Here is a 15,280-nt window from a genome sequence, read left to right on the forward strand (position 1 = left end):
TTTCTTTCTGGGTAGCGCTTCACATCGAATGAAGAAGTTGAGAGGATCGTGGATGAGTATTTTCACAACCTTCCAGACTCTCACTTCCGGGAAGGAATACTGATGTTGGAGAAACTCTGGATCAAATGTAATGAAGTTAAGGGAGATTATGTCGAAAAATAAAATAATTTTTGAACTGAAATTCGCAGTCTTTCATTGTCAGGCCGAGAACTTTTCACCCCGCCCTCGTATATGAATATAACTCTGTCTTGTCCGTGAGTTTATCCGAAAGACATACAATCGGAAGAAGTACTTGATGAACCATCGTCAATTGTGGCCAAGATGTAGAGTCAAAAGTAGTGATGAGCGCAAGAGTCTTGGTCTTGCAGTTTTTGCAAGAGTCTTGCATGCAAGACCAAGACCAAGACCAAGACCAGGAATCCCGATGCAAGACCAAGACCAAGACCATACCTGCAAGACCAAGACCAAGACCAAGACCATACCTGCAAGACCAAGACAAGACCAAGACTCTTGCGCAAGAGTCTTGCACAAGTATGGTACTACTTGATTTTTTATAGAATTTAAAAAGGAAGGGGAAAAATCATTACATCTTTCACGTGAACTTCTTGGCTCCAGTAAAAATACCGCCGGAGTGAATGTGTTCCCAGTAGTTTATGCAATCCATGTGAGTCGATCTGCTCCTGTAAAGTATAGCTACAGTATGTCGTTTTTTGAATCGGTTGTTCATGAGACGACCGATAGCATAATTCTATGAATTGTTACAAGCCATAATAACTTCAGTGTCTGATTTACTTTGGCCATCATTTGATCATTCACGACGGCCCATGATTGGATTTTGGGAAATCATACGAAGAATAGTTGTGTCCATGAGAAGTGGATAAGCAAAAATAAACTAGAGCATGTTATGGACACGGTAGCTCAGTGGCAGAGCGTGCACCTCTGGTACATGGGGCCCTGGTTCGATCGCAGCTTGCGCTATGTGAGCTTCTTTGGTGAACAAACACCCTGTGCGTGGGTTTTCCCGTTTCCTCGTACTTTCTTCATTCCACCATTTCTCATCATCACTGTTTCTCTTAGCCTCAGTGTAATAATCGTGGGACGTTAAAGTAATATTTCATTTCATTTCAAAACATATTAATGGTGTTCTTCTTCCAAAACTAAAGAAATGTAGTATTGAACATCGGCAATTCCGTACACCATAGATGTCGACTACATGGGTATGGCATTGGCTCTGAGGTTCAAGCATCCGTTGGAAATTTTTAATGTGTACTTATAAAATTAATATTGAAATAACATTTTCATGACATTGACAAAAACTTAGCGCATGTGACCGCAAGTTTGATTTCATAGGTGGATGCTTATACGTTGAATAATTGTTTATCAATATAACTTATAGCCCCCTTAGGTATACGGCATATCTAGGATTCAACGATATAACATTATACAACAATAAATAATTCATATTCACAACTGAGAATGATTTCGTACTTATTTCAAATAACTTGAAGTTTGATGCCGTTATTATGTATTTCTAATGTAGGTCAAAAGTATTTATATAAATTAAGTTTACACAAAAGACATAGACAGTTGACTCGTTTTCAGTTTTCACTCAAATTATTTTGGGGCCGCGGTGGCTCAATGGTAGAGCGTTCAGCTCTGGTGTTTGGGGTCCCGCGTTCGATCCCAGCCCCCGCCAAGTGAACTTTGTGGTGGACAAACACCGTGTGCGTGGGTTTCCTCGGGGTTCTCCCGTTTCCTCCCACTTTCTTCTTTCCACCATTTTCATTCATTTTCATTATCACCGTCTCCTTTAGCCTAGCCGGCATAATCGTGGGACGTAAAACTCACAAATGTAATTTCATTTCATATTCTAAAATATTAAGAGGTTTAATTATTATTATTTTAATTTTTTCTTTCTATTTTGGTCAATATTGCAAAACATATCATCATCGTCATAATAATGGCTATTCTGCCATTATTGGAAGGTCACTTGCTGCAGCTGAGAAGCTTCGATGACTGTGGTCCTCAGCTAGTCTCTTCGTCTTAACGTAGCAATTTTCTGTCTTAATATCTTTCTTCAACTACAATCTCCTTCGCTCCCTCCCTCTAGCACCTCCCTCATAATACAGTTCCTCCTCAGCCAATGTCCTCCTCTTCATTACATCTAAAATTCTTCTTTCCTCCCCTACTGCTATTATTTCTAAAACCTTCGCATTCGTTTTCCGTTCAACCCAGCTGATTCTCTCCTTTTTTCTCCATGCCCACATTTCGAAAGTCTAACTGTTTCATCGTTTTTGCGTAATGTCCTTGTTTCTGCCCCATACAGTACATATTAGAATCAGTAAAACTAAATTTCAATATTTAATTGGGAGTTTGTTCAATACAAAGATGAGCTAATCGTGGTTAGAAAGAAAAAAATCTGACGCCTTTAGAGTGTAAAAATAATTTTGCAATTTATGGTATTTCAGTAATCTGTGCCGTCTTGGTTTTCTTTCATGCGTCTCACTGTCAGGGCTAGTCTCCCCAGTTTGGGAACCAGTGGAGTATTGGATCTGTTAAAACATATAAAAATATTACGAAATGTTGTGATTTATCTTATAAGTAGTGAAGCGTGATCACCCAGTGAAAAAAAAAAGTAAAGGTCATCGCCTATGTTGTACAGTATCATCACACTTACACGAAGGTAAAATATATTACATTTAGAAACATACATTGTATTTCCCTCACTATTGACGCAATGTAGGATTCATTATCCCTTATATCCAGAGTAAAATTTACTTATGAAAATCATAGATTTCTTAAAAGCAAAACTTGCAAGACTCTTGCAAGCAAGACCAAGACTGAATGTGCAAGACCAAGACCAAGACCAAGACTAGGTGTGCAAGACCAAGACCAAGACCAAGACCGAAGGTTCCAGTGCAAGACCAAGACCAAGACCGCATGTGCAAGACCAAGACCAAGACCAAGACCACCCGGGTCTTGGTCTTGGTCTTGCATTTGCTCATCACTAGTCAAAAGTTGCGAATCGAGTTCCTTAATTCAGGTGAACCATTTAGTTGATCCTAAAATATAATATGAACAATAAATTCCTATGGGAATTATGATTATCATCCTTGCCTGATAGACTACCCGAAGTGCTGATAGGATTAGCTGGTTTGCATAATGCACAGAACTCAAAATACTAACTTGTCTAGAGAATACAATGCTGAGAAGAGACTATATAACTTTCTTCTTGCCAAGTCTAAAGACTTGAATATTTTCTGATTTTAAATTTTCATTCATTTGACTGAAGATTTTTTTTTTTTTTTTTTTTTGAATGGGAAATAGATGGTGAGGGCAGATGCAAAAATTCAAATTTTAATTTTCATGTTGCGTATACTATGACATTGCTACCAGTAGCGGATGTGGAAGGTTAAAAACTGGGGGGAGAGCAGCTAGAACCCAGAGTATGATAGGTATATCATGAGTTTACCATAAATATATGTTATTTTTGTCACTCCGCCACTGAGTGCTACCTCTATGTCACTTATGGTGCACTTTCTGTTTTGATATTTTATATATGTCTCGCTGTCCTCAAAATTTAATACTAATTTATTTTGAAACATAAAAAAAACAAAAAAAAAAAACAATGATATTGGTGCCTCAAATTTTCATCAGATGACCTTATAATCGCTTCATAAACTGTATCAATTTGATTTGACGAGCGAAATTATTATTTTTTTCTATAAAAGAGAAGGAAAAAAGGAAAAGAAAATCCGTGTTTATGACACTTTAAACTGGATTGCGTTTCTTTTAACGCATTGCAAAAAAAAAAAAAAAAAAAAAAGTTCGTATCGTGAAAGTGATAAATTGTTTGAAATCAGTAGGGGAAAAAAAAACTAAAAATTTAGTAGCATCAAGACCTAGAAACGAAACAATGAAAAGGTATGAGTAACATAGATACTTTGACAAAAAAAAATTCTTTTATTTTTGCATTAAACGAGAGTACAGAGCAGAGAGAGAGAGAGAGAGAAAGAAATAAGTGAACATATACATTTTGTAGAAAATATTGCCAGATTGGGAAACAACAACACAAAAATAATAATCAGTTTGTTGTTAACTTGCTTGCTTGTAGAAGTTTACCACCGCCACGGAGTGAATTGGAAGCAGGACGTGAGTATAGCGAAAAATGCCTTCGAGGTTTGGTATGCTGTGGAACCGGTCATCATCAACTTATCTTTTTCTTTCACTGGCATAAAAGAGAATGCGCTCTCTGGTGGCTTGCTCGAGGTAAAATGAGCGGATGGAGGAATCATTTTACAACAAAAATAATAGTTAAAAAATGCTTGCATTAAGAGAGAGAGAGAGAGGGGTAATATAACCTAAAGGTAAGGAAACAATCGTGAAATCGGGGACATTTTCATTCCCCGACTAACAAATCATTGGTTCTTTATTCTCTCTCTTTTTTTTTTCTTTCTTGTCTGTAATCTTTCTTGAAGATACATTCATTATATGAAGTTCTTTCTTGCTAAAAAGTCGTTCTGACATGTATAAGAGTCAAATGCACGCATTTACATGAAAAATGAACTTTTTCTTTTTCTTTTAAGAAGTAGTAGTTTCTACTACAAATCTTATACTGATATGAATTGGTCACTAATACAGTTACTTAAAATTGTAGGGAATCGTGTACCGATGGCATTGGAAAGTATTACTTACTTTTCAACGAGCTTTTAAAGACATACCTGCCTTGTCTCTCTTTCGAATGACACGTTTCTTTAAAGAGAGAGAGAGGAAAAAATCTTAAGCATAAATAATTCTGCATTGCAAGTAGAACGTATACGCATAGCGACGATTGTGATGACTACGACAATTAATATTATTGCTAAATTATTTTATTTTGAAATCTTATTATAAAAATAAGGTGCTTAGTCTGTCAGTCACGCTACTAACTGTTCAAGTCAAGTCAAAGTCGAATTTATCACTCTCACATAGTATTATGGGAGTGGAAGGGTGTCTAGCCACAGGCTACTTTACTCAGAGTAGAATAGTCTAATATTTATAGCTGTATTGTCTTCTGACACCAAAAGATGTCGCTAGCGTGCAAGCAATTTGGAGACGAGCTCGAAGGCTTGGGGAAAACAACTAATTAAGAAAAGAAAAGAAATTTAAATGGTATATTATCTTTTGCAGTTTGCAACATGAATAATAAAAGAAATTATCGTATCATCGCGTGTATAAACCGAACCTTTAATTTTTGGTACGAATTTGAATATACATTTTTAAGTCTTAGCTGCGTGAAAACAGTTGAAACTCAAAAAGACCAGAAACCGTACTAACTAATCATACTTAATTAAACTGCACTCGTCAACTCATAAACAATGACGACTACACCTTTACCAAGTACAGAATGAATTAAAAATAGTGCTACACATTTGATCAACGAGAAGTGAGATAGACCATTAAAATGTCAATTCTAATTAAAGAGAGAATACCAATCTGACTCCATTTATCGCCTCATCGTAATGGTGTTCACATCAGTGCATAATCTGCAATCACCAATAGTGCTGTATCGATACTGCTTCGAGGTCTCGTTGTAAGGCTTTCCTCCACTTTTCCACGGTTACACGGAGAGGCAGATCTAGCCTGGAAGAAAGGGGCCTAGACCCCAGTTTTTTAAGTGACAGAAGTAATTTAAGCTATTATTTACTATTATTCATGTATTTTTGAAATATTATAATAAACTCATGATATACCTATTATACTCTGGTTTCTCGCTGCCCCCTCCCGCTTTTACGTTCTAGATCCGCCACTGGTTACAAGGTCTCACAATCTTTCTGATATGGAATCATACAAGCTGTAAGTGCTGATGTTGCGTGCCCAGTGCCATCTTTTGACTAATGATGAAATCTCAAGCTGGTAACTTTTATCTGAAGTGAGAAACGAAGTTTTAAGTTTTATACACCACTCACCATTTCCCCTCTACAATGTACAGTAACACAGTACATTTACTTCAAACCTGTAACCAATTTCTAACTAACCTTGTAAGTGCTGGCGTGTATCTGGATACATGTGCATTTCTTATCATTGATGGATATAAGCCGCTTCCAAGGGCGCCGATCCTGGGGGGCGGGGTGCCCGGGCCCCCCAAAGCTCACGTAGGCCCCCCTATTGTATTTATGAATATACAATATTTGGTATAATTTGAGTGCAATTTGACTTAAAATCCTGATATATATACCTTTTGCATCTGAATGGCTCCCCCCAAAATTTACAGAGAAATGGGCGCCCTTGGCCGCTTCCTCTATTTTTGACGATTTTTTGAATAATGCAGTTTATAATGTAAAAATAAAGGGGTTAAGTTCCAAAGTTGTTGTCCGTTTGTAGCAAAATTTTGAAAATTTACCGGAAAGAAATGGATAATTTGCTCGTTTGTGTGTTTGATAATATGTAAGGAGAGCGGAACTTGTATATATATATATATATATATATATATATATATATATATTAATAAGCGGATATAATATGGGACTATTAGGCAAACGAAGAGAACTATTCACACAAGGTTACAGCAGGGTTGATTTATGGAAAAGTAACGAGCATTTGTATTCTGAACGTGGCTGCAGGTATACAGAGACACTCCAGTCAGTATCCTTACACAGAAACGGCAATTTATACCCTATTAATTTTAACAAAATGTGTCCAAACTTTCCTAATCCTAAGCTAACACGACCCTACCCTACCCTACTTATCCCAACATAGCCTTTTAAAGCGTTCCTAAAAATTGATGATTTTAAAATTTTCGTAGCGGACGACCAACTTCGGAATAATTGCCAAATAAAGTATTAAACTTACATGGATGCTTTTGTCGCTATATCAAATTGCTGTATTTAGAAAGAACATACATCAAATTTTACTTTATAGGTTAATAACAACCAAACACTGTATTGTTTCTACGCATTTTTCAGTAACCTATTTCGATTGATTACTGGTGAAAAATGAAGTGAAATCTTTGAGTTTTACGTCCCACGCTTATGCCGGTTAGGCTAAAGGAGACGGTGATAATGAGAAATGAATGAAATGGTGGAATGAAGAAAGTGGGAGAAAACGGGAGAACCCCGAGAAAACCCACGAGCACGGTGTTTGTCCACCGCAAAGTCCACACGGCGCGAGCTGTGATCGAACTAGGGACCCCAAGCACCGGAGGTTTGATTACTGGTGATCTCGTAAAATTAACCTTTTTTGTCTCAGAAGGATTGTTGCAAATTATTAACTGGGTTTAGCAGCCAAATTGTCCTTTAACCTCCACTAGGTTAGCGCTTATTTTTCTCAGTGTACCTTGGGACATTTGAGATATTTTCTACATTAAGGAAGATTTATGTTTGTCTTGGTGCTGGTAACACTGCTCATGAGATGCGCCATTTCATATATAGAAAGTTTGTGTATGTGATTGGTTGTGCACGAACAAGGAAGAAAAACGATTTTTGACAAATTCAGGTTTTTATTTTCTGAAGATATATATATAATTACTAAATTCATTGTTTTTCTTTATTTGGTAGTATAGTTATAATAAATGGTCTTTTCTTCTGTAAACTGTAAAATCAACCGAAGTTCAGTCGTAGCGTTGGAAATGTTAAAAGCAGAAATGTAAAATAAGTCGGGGTGATGTACCATGGGACAGAGTACAGCACGAATATTATATTGTTTTCATTTCCATATTTGGAAAATACCTCGAAGTTCTACTGGTCTTAAACGCCCTGGCCCTCAGAAAGATTCAGTAGAAGCAGCCGTCCAAGAAGTACTTATTGGGAAGTTAGGAATAAGACTTGCTGCCAAAAAATATGACGTTCCAAAGACATGCGTTTTCCGCCACGCCCAAGTGTCCAAAGCTGTAGGGCTGAAGAAGTTCGTATATCAACTCAAATATGACTGTAAGAAAGTTTTTACTGCGAATGAAGAATTAGGGTTAGTGGAGTACTTAAAAAGTTAAGTGCACAGTTGCAGTATGTCTTAACGACAGAAGCAATAAGAAAATTAGCATTTAAATTTGAGAAATGCAATAATAAGAAATATCCGACCGAATGGGAAGAAAATAAAGAATTTGGTGAAAGTTGGCTGCGATGCTTTCGAGAGAGGCATTCTACTGAAATATCGCTGCGCAAACCAGAACCAACAAGTGTTGCTAGATCTCTGTCGTTTACAAGATTAAATATCAAGACGTTCTTCGCCATTTACAAAGAAGTTTTACAACGTAGGAAGTTTTCCCCTAGTAAAATCTACAACGTTGATGAGACAGGACTAGAAGTTTTGCAACGTAGGAAGTTTTCCCCTAGTAAAATCTACAACGTTGATGAGACAGGACTCTCAACTGTACACAACCTACCCAAAATTCTTGCACCCAGAGGAGAAAAACAGCTTGGTAGTATCACATCAGGTGAAAGAGGGCCCAACGTCACAATGATCGCATGTGTTAATGCTATAGGGAACAGTGTTCCACCCTTATTTGTATTTCCCAGAATCAACTTCGTTGAATCGACAATGATGAGAGAAGCACCTGCGGGAGCTATTGGAGAGGCAAATATGTCTGGGTGGTCAAACGATGATATTTTCCTCAAGTTTCTGAATCACTTTATTGATCATGAAGAGCCGACGAAAGAAAATCCAGTTATTCTTTTTCTACCTTTCAGTTCCTGTAATACCTAGAGCAAAAGATGCTGGAGTGATATTCCACCCACACACAAAATGCAGCCTTTGGACAGAACAGTATTTGGACCCTTTATAACATTTTACAACAAAGTAGCAACCGAGTTTATGGCTTCACCGTCCTCTACCTCTCCCGGGACATCTTCCTCTGCATATAACAGAATCACGATATATGATGTGGCTGAACTTGCTGGTAAGGCTTATGACAAGGCGTTCACTTCATGGAATATCAAGAAAGGATTTGAAGTTTGCGGGTTAATGCCTTTGAATGAGGACATATTCACAGATGACCAGTTTTTAGAATCAACTCCACCAATTTCAAGCAGTAACTCTCCATTTGATCAAGCTGATTGTTCATTTGATGTAGCTACATCAGAACACTCTATCTCTGAAACTGCTTGTGCTGATTTTAATATTTTTTTCCCCGAAGAAACCTCTTCGTGCGTGGTTGTCCAACGTGTTCCAAGCCCTCCCTTTACGAATTTGTCAAATTGTGCAAGTGTTTCTTCTCCGTCCGGGCAACCTCAAGCAAGAGCTGCATCCCTATCACCGGAAGAAATAAGACCACTCCCTAGTAATGGATTATTTTTATCTACAAAGGAAAAAGGGAGCCGAGTTAAAGGCAGAGCTCGGGTGTTAACCGACACACCAGAAAAAAAAAAATGAAGAAAGGAAAAGAAATGCGACAAGAAGAAAACGTGATAGCTCACTTACACGAACGAGAGGAGAACCTAGAATAACACGAAAAAAAGCTTGGGAGGAAGATTCAGATTCGGAAGACCTAGAAGCAGTAGAACTCGTAACTGATGATTCAGTAGACGAGTTAGAGGATTTACGAAACGAAAGTCAACAGGAAACAACCTGGAAGATGAAAACATAGAGAAGAATGATTTTGTTCTTATCGTAGTCCGGGGAAAGAAGTCGATCAAGCATTATGTTGGGGAAATATGTGCAAAAATGAATGACTTTGCAATACACTGTTCAGTATTTGACGAAGCCAAAGAAAATTGGTGGTACGTGTTTCACATTCTTGGAAGATTCTGAGGAATTTTATCTTCCTGTTGAGGACATCAAAGTAAAACTACCTCCGCCAAATGAACTTCAAGGTTCATAATCTCGAAAGTTGAAATACCATGTGTTTCCTGTTTCGTTTGAAGGATATGATCTTGCTTAGAGCGTTCTTTATGCAGGTATAAAATTTGTGAAGTATAGACTTTTCATGGAGAGAGATCGTAGTCTGATATTCTTTGTAAATGCTTAAATATTTCAATATACAGGTATATTTGTAACTTTAGTTTCTCCCTTTATACTCAAGTATTTTCACTTTTTTAACTATTGGTGAAATGGAGTTCTTTTATACTACTGAATAGATAAAATAAATGTGTTAGGTTTCGTACCACTCGATAAGTAAAGAATAATCTATGTTTAATTTATATTATCAGATAGATGAATACAACATATGTGTTTCAGAGTCTCAATTTCATTGTCCCTACACCTTTATTTTAGTATACATTTAATTTGCAGTTATTTAACAACAAATCAAACCCCTTATACTTAGTTTAATTTCATGTTTGAAAGTGTCTCGAGGTACATCATCCAATGTTTCAAGGTGTATCACCCCTATGTACCTTGGGACATTTAGCAGTGTCTTAGAAAACAGAGCATTGTACCTAGGTAGTAACAACATAAGAAAATCAAACTTTAACTTTATCTAAATAAATGCTCAAAGGACTATTGCACTCTACTATGCTTTCAGGTACCTGCCTGGACCAATCATTGCTGAGAAATCGGAGATTTTTTTTTTAAAAAAAAAGTGTCAAAAGGTACAGCATCTTCCCCTAAATAAATAAACTGTTTCTCAGTATAGTTCATATTATTACTTAAATATAGGTCATCAGTTTTAATAGTAGTGGTAATAGATTTATTAGTAAATAGATAAGTGTTTTCTAATTTGGAATGTCTGGAACACAATTGTAACTTAGCTATTTAGTTATATTTAGCATTTCGATTGTAATAATATTATATTGGTTGTTGATATAGTTTGTAATGCTCATCCTATAATAATTAGGAAATATCGCTGATTAGAATATTGCTTTAGCTAACAGCATTGCTTGTGTATTATATTCGCTTTCGTAGACTTTTCATAATTTCATTATTTTATTTCTATAGAATTATTATTATTTGCATGTAACATTCATTAAACTTTGTAACATAATCTTTAGTAACATAAATGAATATATTTTCATTCTTTTGAATTTCTTCGTTGCTTTATTCTATGCATAAATAAACATACCTCAATCTTAACATTAAACAATTAAGAGAAGACAATTCCAACACAAGATCCTCAAGAGTAAGATGGTACTACAGATGAAATATATGTGTAGGTATATTGTAGCGGACTGCAGGCATCACCATAATCATTGATACAGCATGAGAAGTCTTAAGTAGAAAAGTTGGTAATACTTGCTGGCAGTGGCATATTTAGGATTTTGTTTCGAAAGGGGGGGGGGGTGTATGCAGAAAACATGAATAATTTCTTATATATATATTTTTTTTTTTTGGGTGCCGACAAATTTTAATGAAGTTGTGTGTAGAACAAATTTATTTCGAGGAGGATTGAGCACCATAGCCCCCCCCCTAAATAAACTACTGTTTGTAGGGCCATCTGCTGATTTTGCGACAGATAACGGGTCACCATTTACTTAGAATTTTGACAATGCTCCTATAAAGATTTAAATTACGTAGGAAGTCATAGGATTTTGTTAACGAGAACAAGAGACTAGTTCACTTGTTAGTTTTTCATAATGTCAAATAGCATCTTATATTAACAATACGATAAACAAATTTTAAATCTAAAACTATTACAATTTTATTTCTAGGGATGCGCACGAGACGAGTCGAGACAGGATTTTCCTGATAAAATTCGAGTCGAGACACGGCTCTTATAATAGAAAAATATACATTTTTCGAGTCGAGACATCACTTTTACAGCACATTTTCGAAACGAGACAGCCACAAATATTGTCTCGTGCGCATCCCTATTTATTTCCACTTGAAAATTATTTATATCTGATTTGATTTTCACAACATTGAATTGCGTTACTTAATAATTAAATAGTATTTTGCTATAATCTTTTGAAGTGCAGTCTGTTTCTATGTGGTCGTTTACTTTTTAAAGACAAAATAATGACATTTGCAATTTATATTTTAAGTAAGTATCATTTACTTTATTTTTAGTTTCTTTTTTCTTTTTTTAAGGAAAATAATTAAGGCACAGAATTAGCTTCTGTTCGCCAACGTATGAAATTAATGTCGTTTTGTCAAAATTACGAGGGTCAGTCAGAAAGTTAGTTGCACTGCTTAAGAAAATAAAACAGGATAAAAAATTTTACAGTCACTTTATTTGTATCGTAAAGTTCCATTCACAGTTTACTTTTCAACGTAATTATCCCCGTTATTTAAGCATTTGTCGACAAGTTTTTCTATGCCTTCTGCAAAGAAATCCCGTCCAATGCCCGATGACCATTCGTGGGCTGCTGCTTTCACCTCGGCATCCGAGTGGTATCGTAGCTTTGAAAGTTCGTCTTTCATAGGATCAAACACATGGAAGTTTCACGGTGAAAGGTCTGGGCTATAAGGAAGGTGATCCCACACTTCCCACCTAAATTTTGTCAGAAGTTTGCACGTTTGTTGTGCTGCACCATTTCACGATAGCTTGAAGTAACATTGCATTTTCACCATATATTTCATGCAACTGCCGATATATTTCAGTGCAGTTACACCTTTTCGCCCACAAAAAACGAATCACTGCACGCATTTCCAATTTGGACGCCACTTGCAGCTGTCGATATCAGTTTACGACTGATTATCAGAACACCTCCACTTGCCTCGTGAAAAGCGCTTCGTCACACACTATACAGCTATATTTCTGCAGTGTTGCCTCACAGTTTCATAAAAATAGTCTTTGACCGAAAATATTTACAAAGGAGTGCAACTAATTTTCTGACTGACCCATGTACGCTAAAACTTTAGAATAAAATTAAAGACAGATAATTTAATCACGATCATTGTAAATAAATAAAAAACATGTTGAATAATCATACTGCCATTTAGGAATTTTTAAAGCCATCACGAAATGTGAAGCATTACAAGAATAAGAGGATAAAACTAATCCACACTAGAGAGTTTCTGCATATGGATAAGATAACGAAATCATTCAACACTATAACTTTGAGCTGTGATATAATATGATTTGTACCTTTTCGAGACTTCCCTATCATCTTCATTGCTTGAGATTGAAGTTAATCAAGAATAAAAAAATGTGTTCAAGATAATATCGTAAAAATCATACCATTTTCATGAAATATGATATGTACATGCGTTTTCTGTGAGTTTGAGGCTTAGATCTGTTTCTTAGGACTGAAAGTGGTCAGAGACAAGGAAGTGAATGTATCTAATTCTTTTAAACAAACAAAAAAAAAAGTTTAACGTGAGTTTTCTTTCAAATTACATTTTCACAGAACATAGTATGATTTTTTTTTAAAAGGATTTCCAATCGAGGCTACTGCTTGAGATTGAAGTCAGTCATGGACAAGCAGATGACTTCACTCTATCTTCACAAAAGCACATTTTTCCTAGAAATTATTCAATTCTCGTTAGAGTCATCCATGAGACGAGACAAGATATACTGTACTTTTTCTAACGAGATAGAAGGCTAAACAGCTCTTCCAATGGAAACATACACTTTTCGACAGGGATGATTTCAATCGATGGCCCGGGAGAAAAATTTCTTCTTTCCGGAGGACATATCTCCCATTGTTCTAAATGTGACACTTCTCTAAATGTGATACTACTTTTTATCCAGGGCCGTAACTTATGGGGGGGGGAAGGATAACTGCCCCTCCAGGAGAGCTTCCCACCATTTGAGGGGACCCACTTTAAGACAAAATTTTCTTACTCTATATACGATACGAACATGAAATTATAAATGAAGCATCAAACAAGTTCATTACATTACATAAACAAAACAGTACACAAAAAGTAAATAAAACAAAAATGAGTCTTGAGCCCATTTCAGTAAAAAATGTTTACACTTAGGGGTCCTAGAAATAATATTTATTCGTATAGCTTTGAGATTTGTTAATATTGTCCCCTTAATTTTTCATGTATGGAACGAGCCCAGCGGAGTGTGGGAGAACCCACAGGCTCTGGGGAGCCCACAAAAAGTAAGAGAAAGATGGAAAGAAGGGCCTATTTTCGAATTTTACGGGAGAGCCCAAACCAACTTTTTCTATGGGGCCAAATATTAATGCTTGCCCTTCCAGAAAAAAAAGTTGTTTTTACCCTCAATATGTTAAAAGTCACCTCCCTTCCCTTCGGGGAAAGTTTCTGAAATCACCACTGCTTTGCGATACGAGATACACTTTCACGACTCTTTTCGAGACAAAATAACCTCAAGTGTTATCTCGTAACCAACACTAATTTTCACGAAACATTTCGTGTCTTTCTTTAAAAAGGGGTCTACTTCTTTAAGTCAAATTCTCGGATAAGGGGTCAATTCAACCCTGATTGTTTTAGCGAAACTTTCATAAATAAAAATAAATAAATAAACGACATTTTTTTAAAAAAAATTATGAAATATACGTAGGTGCATTGTCTTTCAGATTTAATAATTACTCTATTGATTCATATCTTTACCTTTGTCGTGTTACTTTGACAAAATAACTATTAGTTATATCATTTTAGCATTTACAAAAAAGCGTAGTAAGATTATCTTGAAATAGTTTACGACTAATAAATAGCGATATGATTATGCTATGACAATAACGTCACATGTGTAATTTCGATTTGCTCACACCTTAGTAATAATAACAAGAATTTTAGGAGTGATCTAAAAAAATGGATCGAAAGATTGCGATCTTGGCCAAAACTTTTAGGAATGATCCAAATATGCAACAAAAGATTGCGATCTTGATCAACTAGTTTTTGGAACAGGGGCCACAAAATTTTATGAACGGTCCTTAAATCGAGTTATCGTATTTTCTACGAAATAAGCACATCATACTCAGTTAAGTGATAGTTTGGGTTTGGCTACACTATACGTAGTTCTCCAGATATAAAGCCTATAAGAAAATTTTTGATTGTAATATGTTGGATCTTATGATTTAAAAAGTGAAGAAAACTTAAGTCACTTTATTTCATGAATAACTAACACTTTCTGACCAGAGTAGTACACTTATTTATTAAAACTAAAATAATGTGTAACAGTTTTAACAAGTTAACGTTGTCTTCCTCAAATACTCAATCATGCTCTGAGTAAGTCATTGAGTATCTGAGGAAGGCAATGTTAAGTTCATTTTAATAAATAAGTGTACTACTCTGGTCAGAAAGTGTTAGTTACTTATATTATAAGCTCCGAAGTCCCAACCGGTAGAGTGACTCTATTTCACTATTATTCACCGTGTTTTTGGTCTTTCTGTTCTTAGTTACATTAAAAAGGGTAAATGATAACATAAAGGTTGTTGGTGCACTTTATTTCTTACTTTCTTTTACCAGATTCTACCTGTCACAAGAACTAGTTCTTTAAAAAGTCCTCTAGATA

Source organism: Thermobia domestica, chromosome 13, assembly GCF_964235325.1.
Source record: "Thermobia domestica chromosome 13, izTheDome1.hap1.1, whole genome shotgun sequence".
Taxonomy (NCBI): Eukaryota; Metazoa; Arthropoda; class Insecta; order Zygentoma; family Lepismatidae; genus Thermobia; species Thermobia domestica.